The sequence below is a fragment of the Ictidomys tridecemlineatus genome, chromosome 16, assembly GCF_052094955.1.
Source record: "Ictidomys tridecemlineatus isolate mIctTri1 chromosome 16, mIctTri1.hap1, whole genome shotgun sequence".
NCBI classification, from domain to species: domain Eukaryota; kingdom Metazoa; phylum Chordata; class Mammalia; order Rodentia; family Sciuridae; genus Ictidomys; species Ictidomys tridecemlineatus.
The window spans coordinates 29695869-29709113 of record NC_135492.1 but is presented as its reverse complement, the minus strand read 5'-3'; the positions used below and the strand labels follow the sequence as shown (position 1 = coordinate 29709113).

Below are 13245 nucleotides of genomic sequence, written 5' to 3'. Positions count from 1 at the left end.
CTTGGGCATATACCTAGGGATGGAATTGATTGGTCATATGGTAACTCTGTTAAACTTTTAAAGAAATTGCCCATCTATTTTCCAAAGTAGCTGCACTACCAGAAAATATGACCAGAAATGTGCGAGGGTTCCAATTTCTCAATATACTCACCAATACTTTTTGTCTTTCTCTCTCTCTCTCTCTCTCTCTCTCTCTCTCTCTCTCTTTTATTGATGTTATAGCCATCTTAGTGAGAAGTGGTATTTCATTGTGGTTTTGACTTGCATTTTCCTTTTCTAATTAATAATGATATTCAGCATTTTTTAATTGTATATCTTCTTTGGAGAAATGTCTATACAAATCCTGTGCCCATTCTTAAACTGGGTTTTTTTAAATCTATTATTGTATTAGCTGTTTATTTTTCACCAATATCCTATTCTAGGTACAAGTCCTTTATTAAATATATGATTTTTCAAATATTTTGTCTTTTTATCCTTTTAATAGCATCATTGAAGCACAAATTTAAAAATTTTAATGAAGTCCAATTTATCTGGTTTTTTTGTTTCTCATGCTTTTGATGCTTTTGTCTAAGGGTTCTTTGCTAAATACAAAGTCATAAAATTTATATCCATGTTTTCTTCTGAGAGTTTTATAGTTGTGGTCTTCTTTTCAATTCTTTGATTCATTTTGAGTTAATTTTTTGTATATGATGTAGGATAAGAACCCAATTTCATTTTTTTTGTATTTGGTTATTCAGCTGCCCTAGCACAGTTTGTTGAAAAGATTATGCATTGCTCATCGAATTGTCTTGGTGCCCTTGTTGAAAGTCAATTAATCATAAATGTATAAGTTTATTTCTGGGTTTTCATTTTCATTTCATTCATCTATATGCTTGTCCTTAAGCCAATACTGCTCAGTCTTTATTACTATAGCTTTGTAGTGAGTTTTGAAATTGACATGTGTGAATCCTCTAACTTTGTTCTTCCTCTTCAAAATTGTTTTGGCTTTTCTAGTTTCCTTGCATTTACATATGGATTTTAGGATAAGATTGTCAATTTCTGTGAAAACAGCAAGCAGGGATTTTGATAGAGATTGTACTGAATCTTAGATCAATTTATACAGTATTGCCTTCCAATTTATGAACACAGGGTATCTTCCAAGATAATTTGATGTCCTTTAAATTCCTAACTATAAAAGATTAGTATGCAGATTTTGCACTTGATTGGTTAAATTCATTTTTAAGAATTATTTTTTCATTTGATGTGATTATACATAGAATTATTTTCTTAAATTTTGGACTGTTTATTTCTGTTGTTTAAAAATACAATTGATTTTTCATATTGATCCTGAATCTTGTAACCTTGCTGAACTCATATATTAGCTCTTGTAGTCTTCTTGTGCACTATGTCTTTTATGATCTAATCTTGAAGGGCATACAGGTCACTTCTTCATATTATCTATTATTAAAAGTTAGTCATGGAGTCCAGCATACACTTGAGGAGAGGGATTTCAGACTCCACTTTTTTGAAATAAGAGTGTCAAAAAATTTATGGACATAATTTGAAGCTATCACAATAGTGTACAAATGATTGACTGCCTGATACAAAATTGCTACCCAGCCCTTACTCCTAATGTCTGCTTGAGTTACATTTGGTCCTAGTCCTCTACTCTAGAGGGCAGGAACTAGTAAAGGAATGAATTTCAAAGTTCTCTTTGAGAATGCTGCATTTGTGTATAATAGAGATGGATGGCTTCTTACTACAGACTGAATCAGAAGAAAGATTTTGAACAAGATTTTGAAAGATTTGAACCAGGTGTCGTGCCCTTATAGAAAATTATTGAATTGTATCAGCATGAGACCAATAAATCCAACTTCTAAAAATAATGTTAGTGGGAAGTCAGGCCTGATTCACAGTAGGAATAAATTTACTGCTTATTTATAGTTTTTCTCCTTTCTCTCTCCTTCCCTGAAAAACTTTCTCCTTCTCTCCTTTCTCTCTTTCTGAAAAGAACTTGTAATGTTTAATGAATCCTACCTCTATTTGATCACTAGCACAGAGGCTGTCCCATATCCTTGAACTCCTCCTTATGTCTTCTGTTTAAGAACCTTCACAATTACTGGATGCTTCATGAGATTTCTTCTCCCCAAAACTTTGTGGTAGACTGGCTGCATCCATCAAAGATGGCAACTATTGTTTCAGCAGCATTGACTCTTGTCTGCTTCATCAAGGATCTACAGAATATTGACAGAGAAATTCTGGTTATTTTTCAGGAGATAAAACTTCATAGTACTCTTCCAAGTGACCAGAGTGTTATTTGTGGACTTGTATTGATGCATGCCACCAGCATTCTCTCAGCCTCTTAGGAGCTTCCAATGCTGGGCAAAGTGATCATAGCTGTGGTTCACAAGTCCCTGAATTTCATGGCCTTAGTCTACATGTCATGCCCATGATGGGATGAAAGAGCTTGGATAGATATTCTACAAGAACAATTTCAAAGTTAAATTTGTTCAAAAATAATCATAATAAGCCTCTTGGAATTAAGCTTAACATAAAAAGTGCTCCTAATTATAAGCACTGGTGGGGTAATAAATGATACTTAACACTGTTTATGTGGTAAATATTTCTACATATCAGTTTAATTCATAACTGAAATGTCACACAACTTGACATTTACTACTTCCTTACTCTCTTTTGAACACTTCTTAAATACTACATATACTTCACAATAATTCTATTATTTCTCGAGAATAAGAAAATCCAATCTTCTTGACCACTGAACTAAAACGGAATTTTTGGGAAGTGATTTAAGATAGTGTTTGGCTCTTCATGATTGCTACTCCTGGTTGCTCATAAACTTTTCCAAAAATCAGATTCCACAGATGAGAGTGTGGGGCAAATTCAACTTCTGACCGTGTCTGTTGTTCATATAAAGAAGGAGACTAAACAAACAAAGGAAATGACCCAAAAGTGTCATTACAAGTATCTATCTTATTTTCTGTTTTTTTTAAGTTATAAAAGATATTTTTCTTTATTTCATGCTTTTACATTTCCCCTCCATCAAAGTAAACAAAATAAGTAAGAAAATGTTAAATTAATCGTTCAAGGGCGTGATTCTAAGGATTGAGGGAAGGACAGAACCCATTATAGGAATTACTAGAGGCTTTTGGTAGACATTTTCAAATAACAATTCTAACAGGCTTTTTTTTTGAGACATCAATTCCAAATGAGTCACTGTTAATGATTCATTCATCCAGTAAATATGTATTGAGCACCTACTAAGTGCCAGTTACGGTACCACACTGAAGACTCAATGAGCAAAATCAGGCGGGAACACCTTCTTTCTTTATAATTTTTTAGTTGTAGTTGGACACAAAGGTATTGTACCTTCATTTTTAAATTTATTTTTATGTGGTGCTGAGGATCGAACTCAGGGCCTCACATGTGCTAGACTAGTGCTCTACCACTGAGCCAACCCCAGCCCCCAGGAATATCTTCTTTATGGAGGTTTTGATTTGGAGGTGAAGGAGGAGGAGACAAACATCGTTCTAATAATCACACAGGGAAATGCAGGATTATAACTGTGATCAGTTCTAAGAAGGACAGGAGCCTAATGGGGTGGGGTGGGGGCGGTGAGTGAAGGGGCCAGCACCGCTTGCGAGCTCACAGTCGGTGGCCTTGCGCAGCACACTCAGTGCCAGGATGAAGGCAGCGGCTGGAAGCGGCGCCCTGGGAGGAGGAGGGGCCTGGAGGGGAGGCAGCGGCCTCACAAGCTCAAGCTCGGAAGAGTGTGTGTATGGGGGGGGGGCGGGGCTGGACTCTCTAGGCTGCCTTTGGCGCCAATGAAGGCTTTGGTGAAGGCGGACCCGATGTGACGCTAGTGGCAGAGAAAGCAATCTTCATTCTGGCTCGAGCCCCGCTGCGACGGGAGCGCAGGGGCACTAGGGGTGGCAGCCGTGGTTCTAGGGGCGTGGCTTCCTTGGGGCGGGGCTTGGGGCTGTTTGGCGGAATTTGGGGAGGAGGAAGAAGAGGGTCTGAGCGGGCTGTGCTGAGCCGGAAAGTGAAAGGGGTGTTTGCAGTCCGAGGTGTGTGTAATCAGGAAAGGTTGGAGAAGAGTGTCACGCACCTTCATGTGTTGTATTGCTTTGTTAACCACTTTACGAGGGCGCAGAGATCAACTTTAATTTGCACCTCTCCTGGCTCACATGCAACCTGTAGCAGTCTAGTAAAGGAACACGGTGGATTTATGAGTAGGGGGGAAGGGACGTAGTGGCCTTCTGGGGGAAGAGGTACTGGAATGACCTTAGTGAAGTCCTGTACCGTCTTAAGTTTCAGAACCTCCCCACCTGCTTGAGCCCTTCACCTTCTTTTCTTTCAAAAACAGGAGTCCATTGATTTTTTAATTTGTTCATTTGTTTGACAGGAACTGTTTGTGGAGACCATTGCAAAAGATGCCTACTGTTGTGCTTAACAAGGAAAGAGGAAAACACTTCAGAGGAGAGATTTGGGTAGAGTGTCTCTATAGCATCTGGCAGTAGACAATGGAGGGCTGGGTTAAGCTTTCCCTTTGCAGGTTGAGAAGGCAAAGCAGGTGTTGTTTGATTTCTGACCCTCTATCCAGCTGCTAACCCTTGCACATGTCTGAAGTTTTCATATACTGTATCTTGTACTCCCTGCTATATTGCCAAACTCTTCTCTGATAACTTTCAGAGCAAAGATAATAAATTTAAGAGTAAAGCAACATGGTAGGAGGATTCACATTTCCCCCTCTCATTGAACAGTATGTGCCTGGACTTGACTTTACTCTATTAGGCAGCCAGTATGTAAGATTTAGTGGTGGAACAGAAATAGATCTCAAGACAGCAAGGGACATATTTTATAAATGCCTAAATTTGTATAAAGCCTCATCTCCTTCATTGTATGGATTGTGCTAATTTGGAGCTGATGTCCAAATGACCACAGTCAAGTGTCCCTTTTCCTTGTGTTTCAGATAATGCGATAGAAGCTGTCGATGAATTTGCTTTTCTGGAAGGTAAGCTTTTTATCAGTGGAAAATCATTTCCACCTGTTTTTTTCATGCTAATGACGCAAGTTCAGCACTTATAAACAAATGTTTGGTTCTCTCTTATTTGTACAGGGATAGTTTCTTCTCCTTACTTCCTATTAGGACAGTGAAAACAAACTTGCTAACTCTATTTATAGTCAGTTTCCCTTGGGGAGTTAGAACTTCTGGCAAACTTCTAACCATAAAGAAGGGAGAGGGAATATGAAGACACATGGTGGACTCAGATGAATTGGAAAGTTTTGTACCTGCTTGTGTTTTCCATCCCTAAATGTAAATAAATAGAAATTTTGTTCCCTCATCATAATGTTAGCCATCAGGAACAATTGCTAACATTTAAAAGGTTACTTCTGTCCATTTTCTTCTTTAGCAGTCTGTGTGTACTGATTACTTTGCATTGATATTCTGTACTTCTTGTAACTATTTTTTTTCTTAGGAATTTTAGGTTAACTCATGTACTAACTAAATCTTGTCATCAAAATAGGAAATATTTGAATTACCACATTTTAACTGCTTTCTCAGCTATTTCTTCTACTGAATTCCTAAGTCTTACTCTTCAATCCATATGTTCTGATTGAATAGCTTTTCAGAATCCATGTGCCCTCAGTTCATTCTCACCTTCACCCTAACAAGGTGTTCTCATTACCTCCTTTAAGGTTCATTACCTTCTGAAATCTTTTCTTCATTTATTTCATTCTTTTTATTCCATGTTCTGCATCTCCTTATCACACTAGGCCTGTGTTGTAGTATTTTATATGTCTTTGAAGATACCTTTTCATGGCCAGCTTCAAGCCTAGATCATGAGTAATCTCTTAATTTGTAGATGTTTGTTCAGCCTCTTTTTCAACCTATTTTTTAAAAAATAATTTCTTTAGTTTCATGTGTTACTATATAATCCAGTATGTAGGTGTATTCTGTGTGTGGGTGCCTATGAATGAAGAAAAAGTGTAGTCTCCAGTTGTTGGGTGCAATGTCAAGTCTCATTGCATAGTTTATGTTTTCTATATTCTTACTGAATTTCTTTTGTCTGCTTACTGAATCACTTAATGAGAGTTGTGTATTAATGTCTCCTACTATGACTGAAGAATATTTTCACTTATGGTTCTGGATTTATTTTTCATTATAGATTTAAAACTGGAATTAGGAATATACAAATTTAAAATCATTATATATTGCTCATGATACAACTTTTAATATTTAAAAATTTACCATTGTTACTTCTAATAATGTTCTTTTGCCTTAAAATATATTTGGTCTCATTATTAAAGTTTGCCAGCTTTCTTTAGTGTTTATGTGTTTTTTCCCATCATTTTGTTTTTACATTTCCATATCTTTGTAAGCGCTGTATAATTGGGGATATTAAATTCATACTGACAATCTTTGCCTTTAACTGGAGCACTTAGTTCATTTATGCCTAATTTAATTAGTGATAACAATGGACTTAAATCTCCTATCTTATTTTTCCTGCTTTTCATTTGTCCTATTTTATGTTGCCTTTTGTATTATTATTCCTTTTTTTTCCCCTTCCATCTGTTGGGAAGTCGTATATATCTATCCTTTTAGGGTTAGTCCACTAGTTACTATATGCATGCTTAATTTATCAAAGCCAAAAGTTAGAATCTTTTCCCTCATCCTCAGCAAAATGGAATCTTAGAATCCATTAATGCCATTTACAAACCCTCATCCCTCTACTTAACATGCTGTTATTGCCATGTGTCTTTATCAGCCCACATCAGACATTGTTATTGATATATGATACAGACAATATATGAGTTTATTCACATGCTTACTACAATTTTTGATCTTTTTGTGTTTCTTACCCTCCATTTGTAATCCTTTTCCCCAAAATAAGTCCTTTAGAGCTTTCTTTAATATAGGTAACAGGTAGCTGACTCTCAACTTTCTCTTTTCTTTTTTTTTTTCCTTTTTTTTTTTTTGAGGGGGAAATGGAAATACAAAAAGATTTTACTGCTAAATTCAGAATTCTAGCTGTTCTCTTACCATTTTTTTTGGCTTCCATTGTTTCTGTTGAGAAATCACAGTCTGTCTTTTGAAGGTAGTTTATCCCTTTTTAAGATTTTCTCTTTGCCTTTGATTTTCTGAGATTTCACTCTGATGGACAGAAGTTTGGATATGCTCTGGGAAATTCTCAGCCAGTTTCTCTAGACATTGACTCTGCTTTGGTCTTTCTCTGCACTTTCTCTGGGATTTTCACTAAACATACATAAAAGCCCAATCCTATTTTTGTCTTTGTATGGTGTGATCTGTGTAATTTTTTGTTTTGGAATTTTCGGTTCTTTCTTCAGTTCTTTTCATTTCCTTTAAACCTCTTTGTTTTTCTGTGGATACTCTGAAACTTGTCTTTCATTTATTTAAGTGGTGAATGTAGTTGTTTATTATAGAGTATATCATGTGTAATATCCCATCTAATATCCAAAGCCTTTTGAAGTTCTTACTTTGTAGTATGTCCAATCCAATATCTAGACTTTTGAGTTTGTCTTTTTATCCGTTCTTTCTTTTGGTACTGTCTTTACATAGTGGTCATTGCACTGGAAAAAAATTATTTGTTAGATAATTTGAGATTTTATGGTGATATCTTTCTCCAAAGAACATTTTTCTTTGCTCCAGCAAGACACATAGGAACATTATCAGTACAGTACATCCTTAATGAGATCTAAGACTGGAAGTTTCCTGCATCATAGTGGTGGTGTAACCCCTGGGCTATAAGTCTGTGAGGAGTCTGATTTAATTTTGGTTACTGTGAGGGCATAATATTATGGGACTCTAGCTTAAAAAAGGGTGGGTTACCAGTCTTCCCCACTCAGGCAGACTTTGGGGTTTGACTATTGATTGGTTCCCTGCCTTTTCTAGATTTTAAATTTGCCTTTTCTTGATGTTTTTTTTAATGTCTTAAAGATCTTCTCTCGGGCTGGGGATGTGGCTCAGGTGGTAGCGTGCTCGCCTGGCATGCGTGCAGCCCGGGTTCGATCCTCAGCACCACATGCAAACAAAGATGTTGTGTCTGCCGAGAAATAAAAAATAACTAATAAAAAATTCTCTCTCTCTCTCTCTCCCTCTCTCTCTCTCTCTCACTCTCTCTTAAAAAAAAGATCTCTCATTTATACTCATACTCATACACATACACACACACACTTGTATACATATATACATGCCCATATTTATATTTATATATTTTAGCTTTATTAGTTGATCTCAGCAAGATGTTGTCATTGTCAAAAGCAGGCTATTATCTTTTTAAATTAGAGGTGTTTCTGGCTTGTTTTTACTATGTTCTTTGCCTTGAGTTATCTGTTTTATGCTAGAACTTTTAAAATAAATTTTGGTCTCTTTTATTTGTGTAGGATTTCTTCAAATTCTCAGTGATGTTTATTCTTTTTAAGAATGATAGAATGTGAAGACTGGAAGCTGTATGTAGTGCAGTGGGGATGGTTTTTGCCTGGGAGCTTTGCTTTAGAATGAGCAGAGTTGTGGTTAGATGTTAACCTGGGGCTTCCAAAGGCCAGTATACAGAATGCTGTGTTGTGGGAGCAGTGTTGGTAGAGGTGCCCTAGTGTCCAATGATTGTCTGTCTGGCTCTTTAAAAGAGAGCCCTGTGATTCTCACATCCAAGTTAGGTGTAAATATCTTTACCACATAGAAAAAGTTAAGAGGGACATATGAGGGCAATAGTTTGTGATAGAGAAACATGGGTCATTATCTCATTTTCCTCTCTGGTCTTTTATAATTCTTGTTGACTGAGTCTAGATCCTCCCTATGGTTCTAGGAAGATGGGATTCCTATTCAGCTGCAGCCCCTTCTGTGTTCCTTCTGGGCTCATTTTCCTCTATTTAAAAACTTGCTTCAGGCAGATTTTGATAATTCACTTTTTTTGTTGTTGTTGTTGGAATCTGTTAACTGCTCATAGGCCCCTATCCTTTTTGCAGATTTATATCTTTTTTAAACCTTTTTTTTTTCTTTTGAATGTAATTTTGGGTGGCAGGGCATATAAATTTATGGGCTCAGTCCCACATCTTAAGTTGGAACTATCTAAAAGATTATAAACTCTTTTAGCTTATCTTTTATTTTATGTCACTTACTCCTTGTATGGTTTCCCTGTATGTTTAGTTACACAACAATTTTTTAAACCTTACCTACCTAATTCTAATTCTCTAGATTGGTATGCTTAATTTCTAACTACCCACCCTCTTTAGTATCATATTTTTCCCTGAAGAGCTTTTGGATAGATATTCATCAAAATTAGAATTGCTGCTTGTACCAACATCCTTTCTATTTTAACTTTGCTCAGTTTGTTACACTAATCCTGCTCTCAAGGTACCTTGCTTTACATATTTCTCTTTGTATTTTTAGGTACTTTGGATTGATTGCTGAGCTGGGCAGTTTTTGAGCCTTCACTGCATTCTTCATCTTGCCTCTCTGCAGGCCTCAGCTTTGAAGAACAGAATCTCTGCACATATGCACATCTTCCTGCTCTACCTTTACTTGAGCCAGGATAAGTAGAGCTCTTGCCTGATAACTTTTCTTTATAAGGTCTTTCACTACTTATGTCTGTCTTCCACTTTAGCCCTGGATGCAGCTGTTGCTGCTTGGGGCAGAGATGAAGAAATTATTTGCATAGGTGGCTTAATGAATGATGAGGACCAGAATAAAGGTCTTTGATCAGCTTCATTCAAGTGTGTTCCATGATCTTGCCTTTGTTCTTGCCCTGTGATTGGAAAGCCACCATGCCCTGGTACAGACCTTCCTGATCTTCACTGCCAGCCATTTTAAACCACAGTCCTTTTATTATTATTATTATTGTTGTTCTTTGTTCAATTTGGCACCATAATGTGGTTCCAGAATTTATAGAATAGTATTTGTCTTTAGTAGTCATAGATTGAAAACGAGTTATTTTTTTTAATTGAGAAATAATTCATAAACAGTTCACTAAAGTGCATAATTCATTGGTTTTTAGTATAGTCACCGATGATGTGCAACTATCACCAGTGAATTTTTGAACATTTTCAAATGATTGGAATCACGTAATATGAAATCTTTTGTGCTTTTGTGTCTGGCATTTTTCTTTCTTTTTTTGTGTGTGTCTGGCATTTTTCATGTAGATTTTTTTTTCTTTTTTTTTCTTTCAATTGGTCATGTTTATTTATACCAATAGGTTATATTAGATCATTAGTACCATAACTACATTATTGTTCATGTAGATTGTTTTTGCTTATTTTTTCTAAGATTTGTCCATATATCAGTACCTTTTATAAAAATTGAGGTATACATAATATAAAATTTACTGTTTTAACCATTTTTAAATGTATTTAGCTCAGTGGCATTAATATATTTATATCGTTGTACTACCCTTATCACCATCCATCAGAATTGCTGACACTTTGGGTGGGGAGATACAGGGAAACAGTATGGTGAAGGTTTTATTTATTTTTGCAAATGTAGAACTTTCCCTTAGATGTTAACATAGTGGGTGTTTAAATTCCTTTAAATTGTGTAGCTTGTATTCTTAGATTCTGTTTCCAATTATAAATAACGGTTGAGATCAAAAAGTGAAAAAAAATAAACTGAAACTTGATACCCATTAGATACCCATTAAACAGTAACTCCTCTTTCCTGTCTCCCTCAGTCACTGGCTAAATTTTTTATTTTTGTGAGAAAGTGTGAGTGACTTAGGAAACAGGCAGAGGACTAGAAAGCAGTGATAAGGAAAGCAGCAAGAAACCTTGGAGAGCAGTTCTGGAGTATTTTTGGTTGTGGACCAGTTTTAAGATACAAAGTCCATGGCTGGGTGTGGTGGTGCATGTCTGTAATCCCTTTGATGGAGAAACTGAGGCAGGAGGATCACAAGTTCAAAGCTAGCCTCAGCAATTTAGTGAGGTCCTGAGAACCTTGACAAGCCTAAAATAAAATATGAAAAGGGCTAGGGATGTGGCTCAGTGGTTAAGTGTCCCTGGGTTCAATCCCCATTACTAAAAAAAATAAAAAAATACAAAGTCCACAGGATCTTCCCCCTAGAGTATCGATGAGATGCTCAGTCCTATTGCATTAAAAAAAAGTAAACTTTACTTCAGAATAAGATGATTCCCAGAAAGTTCTTGCACACCCCATACCTAGTTCCCCCATTGCTAGCATCTTAAGGTTACTAGGTACATTTGTTACGAAATGGCATTTATGGGTCACTATTAACCACACTCATAGTTTTTAGGATTTCACTAATTTTCCCATTCCAAGATCCAAACTGAGATACTATATTGCATTTACTTGTCATGTTGCCTACTCACTGGTTTCTGACAGTGTCTAGTCTTTTCTCATTTTTTTTTTTACTGCTTTGACATTCTTGACTAATTCTGGCCAAGTATCCTGTAGATTGTGCCCCTGCCTGGGTTTGTCTGTTTGTCTTGTCATTAGTTAGCTCCATAACTTTGCATATAATTTTGGATGTTTTACACACTGCTGCCCAGGCTAAGACCATAAAACAGGTCAAGGTCCATGGAGGAACAACTACAGCCATGATTCATTCCAAAGTCTTAGAGGCTGATAAAACTGCCTTATCCAATAAGGACCAACCCCAGTTAGACACCATCTTGTTTTTTGACAAAGCCAACACAGCAGAAGCCATAAGCTGTATTAAGAAAGTCTTATGTGACCAGACTGTGGATGGCCAGTCCCTGGAGGAGGACTCAGGCTTTCACATACATCATACCTGCCTGCAATCCTTACAGGAAGCACTCCCAGGAGACCATCTGCCATTTGGAGTCAGGTGGTTTGGGATACAGAGTCAGTGCAGAGGATACAGCATACAGGCTATGCTCTATTTCCCTCAGGCAGCTGGTGTACCATGTCCACACCCTGCCCCTGAGGCTGATTCCTCTAGTGTGGGATTTCAGGCAGCTGAACAACACTGCTGAAAAGCTCTAAATCCAGCAGATTGTGCAGAGACTGTTGGACTACATCAGGATCATTGAAGATGAGACTGATGTGATCACAGAAGTGCTCTCTGCCTCTCAGAGGTTCCTGAGGAACACTGAAAGTAAGTACAGTTTTGTCAGCCTCTGGGATGTGGAGTGCTGTGTGAAGGTGTTCACTTGGTTTCATGGCCGCAGGGAAATGCTACTGGTGAAGATGAACACCTTTCTCTGTGAGATCAGTGTCAGCAAAAATAACTTCAGGAGAGATCCCATCTTCTGGTCTCTGGTGCTGGATGTGGGGGTCTGTTACCATGAATCCCTAAAGGAGAAGGAATCCTACTGCAGAGCCATTTGCAGGTATTTTCTAGGATCATATGATGACAGCAGGGTCATCCTGGATGAGATCATGCATGCACAGGATCTTTTACTGAGTCAGATGCCTCTGAGAAAAACCATAGCCAGGAACTTGGCTCTGAAAGAGAACTTATTCATGATGATCATCTGCACTGAGCTAAAGATACCCCTCTTCCCGGCGGGAAAGCCTAGCAGCTCCAAATCTCTTGCTAAGACTATCATGGCAGATGCCATACAGGGCCAGGCCTCACACTCCACTCTATTTCGAAGCCTGAAACAGGTCCACCTGGTTTCATTCCAGTGTAGCCCCCACTGCACCCCCACATGGCATCATGAACACCTTCAAGCAGTTTGCTCGCTTTCAGCAGGGGAAGGACCTGCAGCAGTATGTATCTGTGGTGGTGTTGGATGAGGTTGGCTTGGCAGAAGCTTCCCCGAAAATGTCCCTGAAGGCTCTGCACCCACTGCTGGAAGATAGGTGTATTGAAGGTGATCCTGCCCCCCACCAAAATGTTGGCTTCATAGGTATTTCCAACTGGGCCCTCGACCCTGCCTGGATGAACCAGGGTAGTTTGTGTCCCATGGCAGCCCCAGTGAGAAGGAGCTCATAGAGAGTACCAGAGGGATCTGCTCTTCAGACAGTCTGGTACAGGACAGGGTCCAAGGGTACTTCACCCCTTTTGCCAAAGCCTATGAAACAGTGTGCAGTAGGCATAACAAGGAATTCTTCGGGCTTCGTCACTACTTTAGCCTCATCAAGATGGTCTTTGCCATCGCCAGAGCATCTAACAAGAAGCCTCCTCCACAGGATATTGCACAGGCAATCCTTCAAAACTTCAGGGGAAAAGGTGGCATCCTCACTTTGGACATCTTCATGGCCAGTTTACCTGAGGCCGGGTGTGTGGGAGAGGTCAGTCAGCACCCTGG

At 38.0% G+C, this 13245-nt stretch overlaps 1 long non-coding RNA gene across 1 annotated transcript; it reads left to right on the top strand.

The window, feature by feature from the left end:
• The first annotated feature begins 3984 nt into the window (after positions 1–3984).
• On the top strand, positions 3985–9725 carry LOC144371364 (uncharacterized). Its single transcript, XR_013431431.1, has 4 exons — positions 3985–4064; positions 4403–4487; positions 4970–5011; positions 9410–9725. It is a non-coding gene; the product is annotated as an uncharacterized LOC144371364 (long non-coding RNA).
• Positions 9726–13245: the final 3520 nt, after the last annotated feature.